Genomic DNA, 16,085 nt, shown 5'->3' on the forward strand with positions numbered 1-16,085 from the left:
TTGGAATACTGTATATTCAAAACAGTTCCTAGTCGATTCAGCCGCCGCTAAGAAGGATATAGGCCGCTCGAGTTCGAGGCTAGTATCTGCGATGTGAGTACCATGTTTCATTGGTAGGGGACATTGTGATGTCCGAGCATGCAGATAGGTGCTCCTGGTAGAGTCCACTGAACAACCCTCCACAAAGGACTTTCCAAGTGGTTCTCACTTATCGAGTGGAAACGTCCTAGTTTATGGTTGTACACCATTAGTCCTTATGACCCGGGACAACATTGAGACTCTATGTGCTAGAATTACACTTTGACTTGTTTACCGACTCTCATGGGGTCATCAGGTGGCAAGGTTGGGTGTTCTGTCGAAACATATAGGAGTCGATGCATTGTAGTCGGGGATTCACCACTTACCTTCTGGTATGGATATCCTATGTGTTCTCATGTGTATGTAGGTTGAAATCTCTGATCAGAGTATGATGGTAATTATGAAAGGGGTTTCATAGATTACACTATCGATACAACTACGACATGACACATAGTATCGATTCATTGACAACTCTCGATAAACCAATGGTTGTCGAATCGGTCGGGTTATATGAGTTGAAGGGACCGTACTGTACGCTAACCATAATTGAATGGTTCCTGCAGGCACTATCATTTGATACCTATGGAATCATGTAAGCGATGCTGCTAGGCGTTTAACATGATTGATTGGGTACTATCAGACTTGAGTTCTGACATTCTTGTTATCAAGGAGTTGATAAGTAAGAATGGAGCAATTGGGGTATGCTCGTATAAGGACATGTTTAGTCCGAATCACATGGAGATGTGAACCTACGGCTAGTTGTATCAATGAACCATTGAGAGCCACACAAGTACTAGCTTTCTAGATCCCGTCGATAAGTAAAATAGGTCAATGTGTTGAACGGCTTATAAAGGCGTTTATAAGTGTAAATAAAATAGAAGTATGAGTTCTATAAGGATAATGTAACTTTTAATTTGAGGAAGTGTTCCTAAATTAAAAGTTTGCCAAACGAGTAATGTATTTGAAAATTGTGATTTTCATATACATTATTATGGACTAAATTAAATTAATTCAAGTGTTGAATTAATTAAACACTAGTGGAACTAGTAGAGTCCAAATAATTAAATTAGTTCAAGTGTTGAATTAATTAAATAACATTGGGCCTTGTAGAGCCCAATTAGAAATAATTATTAAACTAGTGGGCTTGAGTAAAATCAAGTAAAGTTTAATTGGGCTCAAATATTTTTGAGACAATTAAATTAAAGTCCATAGGCCTTGTAATTGTTACAAGCCCACTCAAAAAGGCATGCAAGGGAGGTGAAGAGTTGGGAGACAACTTTTTGTACAACCAAGGTGTGGGGACCCGGACGCTAATCATCTTCTTACTCATCTTTGGGATTTAATTATCAATTAAGATAAACAGGGTCTAAAAATTTTTCTTTTTAAAATATAAGTGCGGAGCGTAATGGAATTTAACTGATATACATCTCAGTATTAAAGTACAATAATGTACAACAGTTATTCAAACTAGTCTAAGGTTCAACTACTAATTTCCAGTATTAAACCAAGTCTACATCCAAGTCCGGAATCACCACTCTAATCTCGATCTCTCATCATCCTCTTGACCCTGATCCTGCCCCACCTGTTGTCATGCACACATACAAACAAGACAACAGCCGGATACTCCGGTGAGAATAAATCCCAGTATAAATAATGTATACATGCAGTTAACTGAATTAACATAAAAGCATGAATTATATCTTATCACATGTAGCATAATCAAACAACATGTATCAATACCAATCTGTAAATAATATCTGAATCGTAATCTACGAAACATAAATCAATACAAATCTGTAAATCAAGTTATAGTCTCGGTATCTAAGACTCGACTCATCTCTCATTCTAATCTAGGGATCCCGGTGAATAAGAACGTAACAAGTCTCCCACCTACTACCACCAGTCGCAGTGGCGGTACGTTCTTATTTCTGGACTTTGGTCTAGCTGTATCGAATAATCTACAATAAGAACAATGTATGTATCTTAAGCATATCGATACACCAAACGTCCAGTGCCTTTGCGTATCTACCAAAACTAAGCCTAGTATGACAATGTGCAATGGGTCAGTGACTATACTATCAAAATCTAACTCCTCTGTCAGTAACTCTCACTCAATAGCTCTCTGCTTTCTACTTCTAACTCAATAGAATAAACCTAATTCTTAAAATACAGGGTATAAAAACAATACCATACAAGTATGTGATTTAGGGAAACTCGAGTTAAATCTAACTCAAGTCGATCTCCCAATTAACATCAATTTATACCTTTATCTTCCTGTTGTGACGAAGATGAAGTCTCGTATTCCAGTATGTCCATACCGAATCTGACAATGACGATCGCATAAATACAATATCAGTATATAACTCAATTCAAGACTTGTTCTGATCAATACTCAAATCAATACATAATCTGATACATATCTGAACAAGGTACAATCTAATTTATATCAACGATATCAAGATACAATCGAAATCATTACCGAATCTGATCAATCTAAATCAACTGATGTTTCGACGGCATAACGATACAGTCTCGATAACCCCGTCAATCTCAACATCACAGAGATACTACCAGAATTCACAATCAGTATCAATACAATTCAAAATCTCAATATCGGTACACTTAAGATCAGTAATAACATGACTTTGATATCAAATCTCAATCAATATCTTTCGAAAATCATAACAATTGTATAAACAGTCTATTCTTTAATCTGACTTCAATTATACAATGTCTACTGTAGTAGAAACACCATATCTGATTCATATTCAATTCTGAAAATATCATAATTTCAAATCATGTCTAAACGTAACAAAACTTATGTCCTGTTGTAGCCTGCGTTGATAGGAACACAGTACTGAAGTTGGATTTAAAAACAAACAGACGGATTTTGCATAACACTCAAATTCTCACCCGAAGGAATTGGAGCTTCTCGACTTCCTCTTTTTTTTCTGAAAATTGGCTTGTTCTTATATATATATATATACACCAGGCATGCAGCAAGGCAAGTGGCATCGTGCATGTTCTGCACATTGCGCGCATATGCGCGACCTTGTTCGCGCATATGCGCCGGTAGTTCGACCAGCATCTTCTGTTGGCTCGCGCATATGCGCCATCTATGTCGCGCATATCCGCCGATCATTCTGCCCAACCCGCGCATGTGCGCCATTTACGTCGCGCATATGCGCCGATCATTCTGGACGTACCGCGCATGTGCGCGCATTCAAGTCGCGCATGTGCGCGTAGGTTCTGTCTTCCTTGCGCATGTGCGCCGATACATGTCGCGCATGTGCGCGGGGACTTCTCTTGTACTCCATGTCAAATCTTCTTTCGGCTCTCCCGGTCTGTTCCGTTCCGTTTATAATCATCTCGATGAATAAATAAATCATTTCAGATTAATCTCAGATTACGATAATAACATCTCGGGCCTTACATTTCTCCCCCTCTTAGATCTGAGTTCGTCCTCGAACTCGGAAATAATCAATTCAGATCTATCAGAAGAAATGTATAACGAGTTTAAATCAGAAACTCATCTTAATGAATCCATTCTGAAATCTCAATCTTATATTAGATTCTATCTCTCAAAATATCTCTGACAAAATCAATCTCGCAATACTGGCTATATAATATCCGTATATACCAAACTACAGCTCCTAACAAATCACTACCATCAGCTGTTATCAAATCTGTTTATCTCATTCAAGGATATATTAAATCTTCAGCCTCGAATACCAATCGTCACCATCCGACGTTGGCATATTAAGTCTGTCTGGTCTGAGCTATCTTCATTCTTTTCTGAATTAGGTACATTTTTTTCGTCATATTTCTGACCGTATCAGATCCTATCTCAGGTATCTCTGAGATATTATTCTTATATCAAAGAACTCTGCAGTACTCACTATACAATGTGTCATCTGTAACTATCTCATTATCCATCTGGTAATCTGAATACAAAAATTTACACAACGACCATATGTCAAATCAATCAGTGCAAGCATCCAGCACTGCAGCTCCCTGGATACCTTCCAATATTTGGATAGTACCCTCTGACTATCTTTCATTCGGTGGATAATATATAAAAAATAATTTATGGTATATTTTGCCACAAGTACAAAATCAATCCAAATTCACAATCTGATATAATCTATTTCAACATTCAGGTCAATCTGACCATTTCTTTGACATCGATCTTTGTCCTCTGGTCATGTTTGTACGATATTTTGTACAAACTAATAGATATAGATTGAACAATCTGTCAGTCACAATCATATCATATCGCAATCTGGAAAGTATTATAGTGATCTCATTACGAAATTCATCGAATTATACTTTTCATGTCTAGTCAGAAATATACCAATTCTGTAATAACTCTTCTGATTTCTATCTTTCTATCTTCATTTATTGGCAATTCAGACATATCAGTACAATTCATCCAACATTTCAGTATAATCTATCATAACTGATTTAATCCGTCTATATCAAAACTGTATGTTCGAATATTATGCATTCTCCGTCACCAAAATGAAAACAGAATCCACTACTGTGTGTTTCTGACACTATCTGTCAATTTCAGATTCGAACTATTTGGTATAAACAATCAGTTAATATTATAAATTAAAGAAAAATACCTACCTGGTATTCGGTTCTGATTATCAATATCAAATTCTGTTGTACAATTCTGAAACATTTGACATTACAAGATAATCATTCTCTAACTGTAAAATCACATATCTGTCACTTTGATCGATGCTCTGTTCTGATTATTGAAATTAAGCTCTGAACATTATGATTATATTTCTGATCTACTGAAATTCTCGAATTCAGCTCTGATTCGGTTTGAATAATCTGTATATAATCTCAACGGTTCACAATGATCTGTATTAAATACTGCTGTAAAAATATAACGATACTCAGGCAGACACAAAATAACAATCGTATAAAATAATCTGCCAACTCAGACCAAAATAAATTTCTGACAATTCTGACATTTCTGAAATTTTCTGATATTTCTGTTATTTCTGATCTCTCTGATATCGGTATCATTCTCAGTCACTGATTCTGATCTCAACTGTGTCAAAATCAATCGGTATACTAACTTCAGATATCGCATATTCTGAATACCATCTGTTTCAAGCAGAATTCATATCTGAATAATATCTGTATACAATATTCACAGTTCTCAGAGTATTCGATACAATCTTCAGATATTCGATTCAATCAATCAGATGCTGTAAGTATATCAAGTTATCATAGATACAACAAGCATGAACTCAACAGAATATCTCTAAATAAACTGAAACATGCCATAGAGAAACACTAAATCAGATGTAACTCCTGGTCGGTACTCTTCTACTGATCTTTTAATTCTTTCAATTCACTTTGTCATTTTGTACATTCAATGTCATTCTGTGCTGAATTCTAAAGCACAAACAGTACCTGCTCTTAATTCAATTATGAAGTCTCTCTTTCAATTCGAGGAAAATCCGGAATCTCATCTGGACAACCATCAGCCAACTCGTACATCATTGGCAAATCTGCCAATGTTAGGCTCGATTTCAGTACGTCTACTGAATACATAAGGATGTCATCTGCTCCTTTCTGTATCGATCGAGTCATAGACAACAAACAGATATCAAAGGAATTCTAAATCTAGAATCCTTACCGTGAAATCTTTACTCATCAGCCATATCTGGTCTGAATTTTATACTCTCCTGAAAAAAATCTATAATAGTTCTGTACTTGTTCAGCATATTAATATCAATAATGCGGTCAAATCAGAAAACACGAGTACATCATAATCTAACTCAATCTTATTCTCATCTTACTGTAGTATACGGTATTTCACAGAAATCTCCAATATCAATCTTTGTTTCCCAAAATAAGGGAATCGATACTACAGTTAATACAGACCCAACAGGTACGGCATATATCAATGCAACTCAGTCAAAGATAATCGTAGAAAATGCATTAGTATATATATCAATACATAAGCCACATAATCGTAAAAGATCAGTACCTGTTACTATATCATCAAGTGTGCCCTGGGTCTGTTCCTCGATCACCACACCCAGATGATCCAGCTCCCTGAAATCTGCGGGAAACTCTTTGTGGACAGACTCTTGCAAAATGTCCAGACTGTCGACAGATATGAAAACTACCAGTCACTTACTGGCATTTCTCCGTGGGATGTCTTCCTCCGCACATTTTGCAGTAAACTCCAGTATAACTCGAGCTCGATTAACTGGAACTAGAGGAACCACTCCCTAAATTCTTGAATGGCTTCTTTCGAGCTTTCAGCAAATCTCGTTTTCCACTCGTGCTGCCGCGATCAAATCAGAGAGGGGATTGCTGTATCTGGGGTTGTATCGCACACACCCTTTTTAGTTGTCTAATCAGACTCGCCTCCGCTCCCTTCGCTTTACTCAAGGCATCAGCAAAATGGTAAGGTCGCAGCATATTCATCAATGCAACTATCTCCGAGTTCAATCCTCTGATGAACTGATCCGCTACAGCTTCATCATTCCAAATTACATGAGGAGCAAAATGCAGTAGAGTAGAGAATTTCGCAACATATTCTTCAATATTCAGTTGGACTTGTCTCAAATTCTCAAATTCTGCTTCCTTGTCCTCCCGGTATGAAACTGAGAAAAATCTTCGATAAAATTCAGTTCTGAATATTTCCCATGAAATCACTGTACCTCTTTGTTCTAGCATTCTTTTACTTGTAATCCACCAACTCCTGGCAGTCTCTCGTAACTGGTGGAATATCAGTTTAATTTTCTGCTCATCTGAATAATCAAGTAAATCAAACATTATTTCTATGTCATCGAACCAGTTCTCACAATCTTCAGACGACTCGATACCACTCAGAATCGGCGGCTGAAATAACTGAAACTCTTGCAACTGTATTTCCATCTGAGTTTCTGATACATCTATCTGTTCAGTCGAAGTACTACCCCTTTCTGGAATTCTCCGTGGAGGTATATCTGCTTATCAAAACATTAGTACTCAAATACTACAAATCTGTTCCAATCTTTCTCTGATCATCTTACTACTAATCAAGAATCAAATCTGATTTATACTCAATAATACATAATACCAATTCAAATCAGATAATCAGGTAACATGTATTTCAAAGCAGTAAAGCATCATGTCATGCTAGCATACACAATGTAAGTCAACATTAAAATAAATCTCATGCTAGCAATAACATGCAAGGAAAGAAAATTCAATCTACCCCGCTCGTTCTCTTCTATCTCAATCTAAAGGAACCTGGCTCTGATACCACCTGTTGTGGGGACCCGGACGCTAATCATCTTCTTACTCATCTTTGGGATTTAATTATCAATTAAGATAAACAGGGTCTAAAAATTTTTCTTTTTAAAATATAAGTGCGGAACGTAATGGAATTTAACTAATATACATCTCAGTATAAAAGTACAATAATGTACAACAATTATTCAAACTAGTCTAAGGTTCAACTACTAATTTCCAGTATTAAACCAAGTCTACATCCAAGTCCGGAATCACCACTCTAATCTCGATCTCTCATCATCCTCTTGACCCTGATCGTGCCCCACCTGTTGTCATGCACACATACAAACAAGACAACAGCCGGATACTCCGGTGAGAATAAATCCCAGTATAAATAATGTATACATGCAGTTAACTGAATTAACATAAAAGCATGAATTATATCTTATCACATGTAGCATAATCAAACAACATGTATCAATACCAATCTGTAAATAATATCTGAATCGTAATCTACGAAACATAAATCAATACAAATCTGTAAATCAAGTTATAGTCTCGGTATCTAAGACTCGACTCATCTCTCATTCTAATCTAGGGATCCCGGTGAATAAGAACGTAACAAGTCTCCCACCTACTACCACCAGTCGCAGTGGCGGTACGTTCTTATTTCTGGACTTTGGTCTAGTTGTATCGAATAATCTACAATAAGAACAATGTCTGTATCTTAAGCATATCGATACATCAAACGTCCAGTGCCTTGGCGTATCTACCAAGACTAAGCCTAGTCTGACAATGTGCAATTGGTCAGTGACTATACTATCAAAATCTAACCCCTCTGTCAGTGACTCTCACTCAATAGCTCTCTGCTTTCTACTTCTAACTCAACAGAATAAACATAATTCTTAAAATACAGGGTCTAAAAACAATACCATACAAGTATGTGATTTAGGGAAACTCGAGTTAAATCTAACCCAAGTCGATCTCCCAATTAACATCAATTTATACCTTTATCTTCCTGTTGTGACGAAGACAAAGTCTCGTATTCCAATCTGTCCATACCGAATCTGACAATGACGATCGCATAAATACAATATCAGTATATAATTCAATTCAAGACTTTTTCTGATCAAATCTCAAATCAATACATAATCTGATCCATATCTGAACAAGGTACAATCTAATTCATATCAACGATATCACGATAAAATCGAAATCATTACTGAATCTGATCAATCTAAATCAACTGATGTTTCGACGGCATAACGATACAGTCTCGATAACCCCGTCAATCTCAACATCACAGATATACTACAAGAATTCACAATCAGTATCAATAAAATTCATAATCTTAATATTGGTACACTTAAGATCAGTAATAACACGACTCTAATATCAAATCTCAATCAATATCTTTCGAAAGTCATAACAATTGTATAAACAGTCTATTCTTTAATCTGACTTCAATTATACAATGTCTACTGTAGTAGAAACACCATATCTGATTCATATTCAATTCTGACAATATCATAATTTCAAATCATGTCTAAACGTAACAAAACTTACGTCCAGTTGTAGCCTTCGTTGACAGAACACAGTACAGAAGTTGGAGTTAAAAACAAACGGACGGATTTTGCGTAACACTCAAATTCTCACCCGAAGGAATTGGAGCTTCTCGACTTCCTCTTTTTTTCTGAAAATTGGCTTGTTCTTATATATATATATATACACAAGGCATGTAGCAAGGCAAGTGGCATCGTGCATGTTCTGCACGTTGCGCGCATATGCAGGACCTTGTTCGCGCATATGCGCCGGTAGTTCGACCAGCATCTTCTGTTGGCTCGCGCATATGCGCCATCTATGTCACGCATATGCGCCGATCATTCTGCCCAACCCGCGCATGTGCGCCATTTACGTCGCGCATATGCGCCTATCATTCTAGACGTTCCGCAATGTGCGCGCATTCAAGTCGCGCATGTGCGCGTAGGTTCTGTCTTCCTCGCGCATGTGCGCCGATACATGTCGCGCATGTGCGCAGGGACTTCTCTTGTACTTCATGTCAAATCCTCTTTCGGCTCTCCCGGTCTGATCCGTTCCGTTTATAATAATCTCGATTAATAAATAAATCATTTCAGATTAATCTCAGATTACGATAATAAAATCTCGGGCCTTACACAAGGCATGGCATGCACATGCTTAACTCAACTTTTTCAATGACCAAGAAAAGTCTTCCCTTTCCTCCTACACAATGAGATGGCCAAAACTTCTTGCAAGTTTTCTCCAAATTTTTGTTCTTCAATTTGTTGAGGAAACACTTCACTTCTCCTTGAAAAATCCTCTTATTTTTCTAGTGCAAAATATGAGGGGTTCTAGCTAGTTGGTGGTGGGCTTAATATTTGAGCAAGGTGGGCTCAAAGGGAAGCTTGAAGATTGTCTTTCCATTAAAGAGCTAAGGTGTAAACACCTTAGTTGGAGCCATCATCAATCTTTTAAGATTGATAGGTACATTTCTATAAACACCCTATGTATGACATTTTTTAAGTTTTGTATTTGCTACACATCTAGTATGAGGTGTTCGAATTTTTCATCTTGAAAACAAATTTTGAAACTTCCGTTGCGCATTCGGGCACCTAAAATCGATCCCTTTCAAGTGGTATCATGAGCTTAGGGTACTAGTTTGTGTAGCATTTACATGATATTATATTTAGGTCGATTTCTAACCGCATGAGATGATTTGTTGCAACGATTCAAGGCCGGATTTGGGGCGGCTTTTGGGCAGCAAGTTGCTGCCCATTTTGGGCAGCTTGGGCTGCCCGAGGGGCTGCCCGAAACAGGCAGAAAGGGCAGCCCAAGGGGCTGCCCGAACAGCCCCCCCCTATTTTAATAAAAAAATAAAAAAAAAATTTTGTGCAAAGTTGGCCGGAATCTGGCGACGGAGCTCCGGCGACAGTGATGACGACTAGGGTTTTCAAAAGGTGTTTTGAAATATCAAAGTGTCATGGGCCTTGAGTTGTTGGGCCATTGGATGGCTAACATATTTGTGAATTTTAAATGGGCCAAAATGTTTTTGGTGAAAAATGATTTTTTGGGCCCTTAAGTTTAATTTACAAAAGTTGCAAATATTTTCTCATAAAATAAATAATTGAAGTTGGACTTTAGTTATTTATAGTAAATGGTTATTTACAAGAAATTCGGTTATAAATAAATTATTTAGAAAGTAGACAAAGGTGTTTGTATACTTTGTTAATTTAGTTTATAATCGTGGCGGTTAGTGATTGGATCAAGATATATAATATTGGATCAATTAATTATTGTGATAATTAATTGATGGTGTATGATATGTGATATTATGCATGAAGGATGATCAAAAGCCCAAACCCAATTTGCCAAGTGTATGCTAATTTTGTGTTGAATGATTGTAATAATTATCAAATTTAAAGTGGGCTTGGTTTATGGCCCGTTCTTACCCCATGAGATGTATCTCTATTTGCCATGGATATTTATTTGTAAATATTAATATAGTGGATGATCAAGATTTGAAGATGGTGGCCTTGATGATTATGAAGATCGAAGACATGTAAATATTGGAAGCTTATGTAATAGTTGCATTTGCATCCCTTGCATTACCCTAGGATTGGACCTAGACCCGTGTTTAGCTCACATGGGCCATTAGTATTGGGGCGATTGATCATTCTTGTTTTGTTTACTGATATAATATATGCATGATATGTTATAAATAATGAGTATGTGCAACAAAGTTGCATGAATCCGGCAAACATACGATCAAACATGGCGAGCTTTTAAATACAATTAATGATGAGACCTTTCAAAATTAAAAACCCTCATTTTGAATAAGATTCAAAATTAATATCAAGCCCGAAATGGGGAATCATAAATTTGTTTATAATTTCCATGTCTTCCATCGACAATGGGTGCATGATGAACGCTACCCGTACTCGGGGCTCGGCTCATATTATTGGGGGGCCCTGGGTGCCGGAAAGCTGTGACATCCATTGACATGGTGATGTGAACTACGTGGAACTCCCATGATTTCGGCTCATATTATTGGGGGAACTCATGGCGACCGTCCATTGAGGTTCAACATCGATGGGTAAGGCTTGACACGTGAAGATGAACGACGTCATATTATTGGGTCCTAATCAAACGTGAGACAAAAGTTTACATAGAGGGTTGCATAGAGATGCAATTGGAAACTACCTTTTAGGAATTGTGATTGGCTGATATTATTCGGGATCATAATTCGCTAATTGGACCTTGCGTACCTACTGAGGAATGGAGTTTCCCGTTTTCACTAGAGGGTAGTGAAAGATGTCAAAACAGTGGGAGTAAAAATCTATAAAGTAAAAGTCCATACTTTATATCTTACTAAATATTTTAAAATAGTCATCAACGTTTATCTGTTCTTACTTTTCAGTACAAATTTGGTAATGTCTTCGATTCGCAATCCGCTATCTGTAATATTCGACAAACACGTATTAACCGGACCTAATTACCTCAATTGGTTAAGAAATTTGAAAAACGTCTTGAATTCGGAAAGGATAGCGTATACACTTACTGAGTCGTCCCCTGTTGAGGCTCCGACTGACTGCACTCTTGATGAATTGCAGACTTACAAGGAATGGTGTAATCATGACTTGAAAAGCCAAGTGTTATATGCAGGCTTCTATGAAAGATGAGAAGTCGGTTCTTTATGTGGGTTCTTCATCTGGTACGAAGATCGATCCACGTGGGAAGGGAAAGAAGCGTTCCTTCCAACGTCCCAAGAAGAACGTGCCCTTGAAAAGGCAATCTCCGAGTCCCGTTGTCGCAGCCATACCAGTGAAGGCTGACAAGACTGTTGATATTTGTTATCACTGCAAGAAGCCTGGACATTGGAGGCGTAATTGCAGGGAATATCTTGCCCAGAAGAGTTCTGAAAACAGTATGTTCTATATTGAAGTTAACATTTCAATTAACTATACTTCTTGGGTATTGGATACCGGCTGTAGCTCACATCTCTGTAATGAGTTACAGGTGATGGGAAGAAGTAGAAGGCTTAGGGAAGGTGAGACCTTCTTGAGGTTGGGCAATGGAGCAAGAGTTGCTGCAAAGGCCGTGGGAAATGTTTACTTATTGTTGAACAATGATTTTAAGTTGATTTTAAGAGATATTTTGTTTGTACCTGACTTGGTAAAAAACATTGTTTCCATTTCTATGCTTGATAAAAATGGATATTCTTGTTTATTTAGCAAAGTTGTTTGCAACATTTACAAGAATGAATGTTTAATTGGTACTGGAGAACTTGAAAACGATCTCTATAACTTAAAATTGAAAGATATTTCACTAAACAATGTCCAAACTATAACAACAACAAACAAGCGAAAACAAGATACTCTAAATTCGGCACAATTGTGGCATGCTCGATTAAGGACATATTTCCCTAAGAAGGATGAACAAGCTAGTGGGAGTGGGCATGTTTGATATGTCTAATATTAATGCTCTCACGTCTTTTGAATCCTGTCTGAAAGGAAAGATGACCAAAATTCCCTTTAAGGGCCATGTGGAGCGAGCCAAAGGGTTATCGGATTTGATCCATACCGATGTGTGCGGTCCGCTTAGCATCACCACTAAGCATGGACATGCCTACTTCATCACCTTTACCGATGACTTCTTGAGGTATGGGTATGGGTATGTGTATTTGATGAAATACAAGTCTGAAGCCTTTTAAAGGTTCAAAGAATTCGGAAGTGAAGTAGAAAAACAGTTGGGACGAAGCATCAAGACACTTCGATCGGATCGAGGTGGTGAGTACTTGAGTGCCGAGTTCCAAGAGTATCATAGGGAGAATGAGATTCTCTCGCAGTGGAATTCCGCCCGCTACACCACAGTTGAATGGTGTTTCGGAGCGTCGTAACCGGACTTTGATGGACATGGTTCGGTCTATCATGGGGTTCACGGAGTTGCCGCAATCTTTTTGGGGATATGCGCTTGAGACAGCGGCACTATTGTTGATCAATGTCCATTCAAAGGCAGTTGACAAGACACCATATGAGATATGGATGAGTAAGCCTCCCAAGTATTCTTATCTTAGAATATGGGGGTGCCCTGATTATATGAAGTAGGCAGTGGGAGAAATTGGATAGTCGATACATTTTATGCTTCTTTGGGGGATATCCAAAGAATTCGGTTAGATACTACTTCTATCATCCCAAAGAAACAAAGGTGTTTGTTTCTAAGAATGCAACCTTTTTGGAAAAGGAATTTCTATTGGATAGAAAAGGGGAGATGATAGAACTCGAAGAGGTTCGAGAGACACCCACAATTATAGAACCCACACCGGAAGAGCCAAGAGAGGAGATACAAGCTCCTAGAAGATCCGAGAGAGTCTCGAGACCACCTATGAGGTATGGTCTGCTTCTTAAGAGGGCCATGATGAGCCTAACTATGGATGTGATCCAAGGACCTTCAAGGAAGCGTTATCTGACGCCGATTCATCCAAGTGGCTTGAAGCAATGGAATCTGAGATGAATTCCATGCATTCGAACCAAGTGTGGAATCTCGTGGATCCACTAGAGGGAATTGTTCCCATAGGGTGTAAATGGATTTACAAGAGAAAACTTGGGGCGGATGGGAAGGTATTGACCTTCAAGGCGCGATTGGTGGCAAAAGGATATACTCAAAGACAAGGAGTTGACTTTGAGGAAACCTTTCTCCAGTTGCAATGTTCAAGTCGATAAGGATATTGCTAGCCATAGCTTCATGTTATGACTATGAGATATGGCAAATGGTTGTCAAGACAGCCTTTCTTAATGGGGATATTAAGAAAGAGATTTACATGTGTCAACCTGAAGGGTTTACATCTGTCGGAAGTGAGCATATGGTATGCAAACTTCAGATATCTATTTAGACCTACAGCAGGCATCTAGGAGTTGGAACCTCAGATTCGACAGTACAATCAAAGAGTTTGATTTTACTAAGAATCCTGAGGAACCCTGTGTGTATAAGAAGATCAGTGGGAGTGTTGTGACATTCCTTGTACTTTATGTTGATGACGTTCTACTCATTGGGAATGATGTAGGGATGTTGCAATGAACTAAGATATGATTAGCGAGTAAGTTCTCGATGCAGGACTTGGGTGAAGCATCTTTTATATTGGGAATACAGATCTATAGAGATAGATCAAGAAGATTGCTTGGTCTCACCCAGTCCACATACATTGATACCATTGTGAAGCGGTTCTCGATGGATGAGTCCAAGAGAGGACATCTACCAATGTGTCATGGCGTGTCCCTATCCAAGTCTATGTCTCCCAAGACTGATGCAGAGATAGTGGAGATGACATGCATTTCGTATGCTTCTACAATTGGTAGCATCATGTATGGGATGATATCTACACGTCTTGACGTGGCTTTTGCACTAAGTGTAGTGAGTAGATATCAATCGAACCCTGGTCTTCCACATTTGAAAGTTGTGAAAGACAACCTCAAGTATTTGAGAAGGACCAATAAGTTGTTCTTGGTCTATTGGGTGGAGAACTGAAATTGGAAGGCTATACCGACTCTAGCTTCCAAAGCGATATCGATGACTCAAAGTCAACCTCTGGGTTTGTTTTCATGCTCAATGGTGCTGCTGTCTCTTGGAAGTGTTTCAAGCAAGTCAATACTACGGATTCCAGCACAGAGGCCGAATACATTGCTGCATCAGATGCAGAAAAGGAGGCTGTTTGGATAAGAAATTTGATCCAAGAGTTGGACGTCGTTCCTATGGAATATGCTCCTGTCCCGGTTGTGTGACAACACGGGAGCTATAGCTCAAGCAAAGGAGCCAAGGTCTCATCAGAAATCCAAACATGTATTGAGAAAGTACCACATCCTCCGAGAGTGTGGAAAGAGGAGATGTCTCAATGACAAAGTCGGCTCCGCAGATAATGTTGCTGATCCACTAGCTAAGCCATTACCTGGACCATTATTCAAGATGCATCGCGAATCAATGGGTTTGAGGCATATGGGTAGTTGGCTCTAGTGCAAGTGGGAGATTGTTAGAGTAGGTGCCCGTCGAGCCAAGTGTTGGCCGAGTGTTCACAATGAAACTCTATGTATAAGCAATCTTTATTTTAGTAATATTTGATATTATTATTATGGAACATCTTTATCTGTATACCCATGCTAGTTGCATAGATAGAGCCCTTGAATATACAAATGGTAGAAAGAATATGAGATGCTCATATGATGAGTATCATGAAACTCATATTTGTAATACTGTATATTCTAAAAGGTTCCTAGTCGATTCAGCCGCCGCTAAGAAGGATATAGGCCGCTCGAGTTCGAGACTAGTATCTGCGATGTGAGTACCATGTTTCATTGGTAGGGGACATTGTGATGTCCGAGCATGCAGATAGGTGCTCCTGGTAGAGTGCACTGAACAACCCTCTATAAAGGACTTTCCAAGTGATTCTCACTTATCGAGTGGAAACGTCCTAGTTTATGGTTGTACACCTTTAGTCCTTATGACCCGGGACAACATTGAGACTCTATGTGCTAGAATTACACTTTGACTTGTTTACCGACTCTCATGGGGTCATCAGGTGGCAAGGTTGGGTGTTCTCTCGAAACATATAGGAGTCGATGCATTGTAGTCGAGGATTCACCACTTACTTTTTGGTATGGATATCCTATGTGTTCTCATGTGTATGTAGGTTGAAATCTATGATCGGAGTATGGTGGTAATTAGGAAAGGGGTTTCACAGATTACAC

This window comes from Primulina tabacum, chromosome 7 (genome assembly GCF_025594145.1).
Source record: "Primulina tabacum isolate GXHZ01 chromosome 7, ASM2559414v2, whole genome shotgun sequence".
NCBI classification, from domain to species: domain Eukaryota; kingdom Viridiplantae; phylum Streptophyta; class Magnoliopsida; order Lamiales; family Gesneriaceae; genus Primulina; species Primulina tabacum.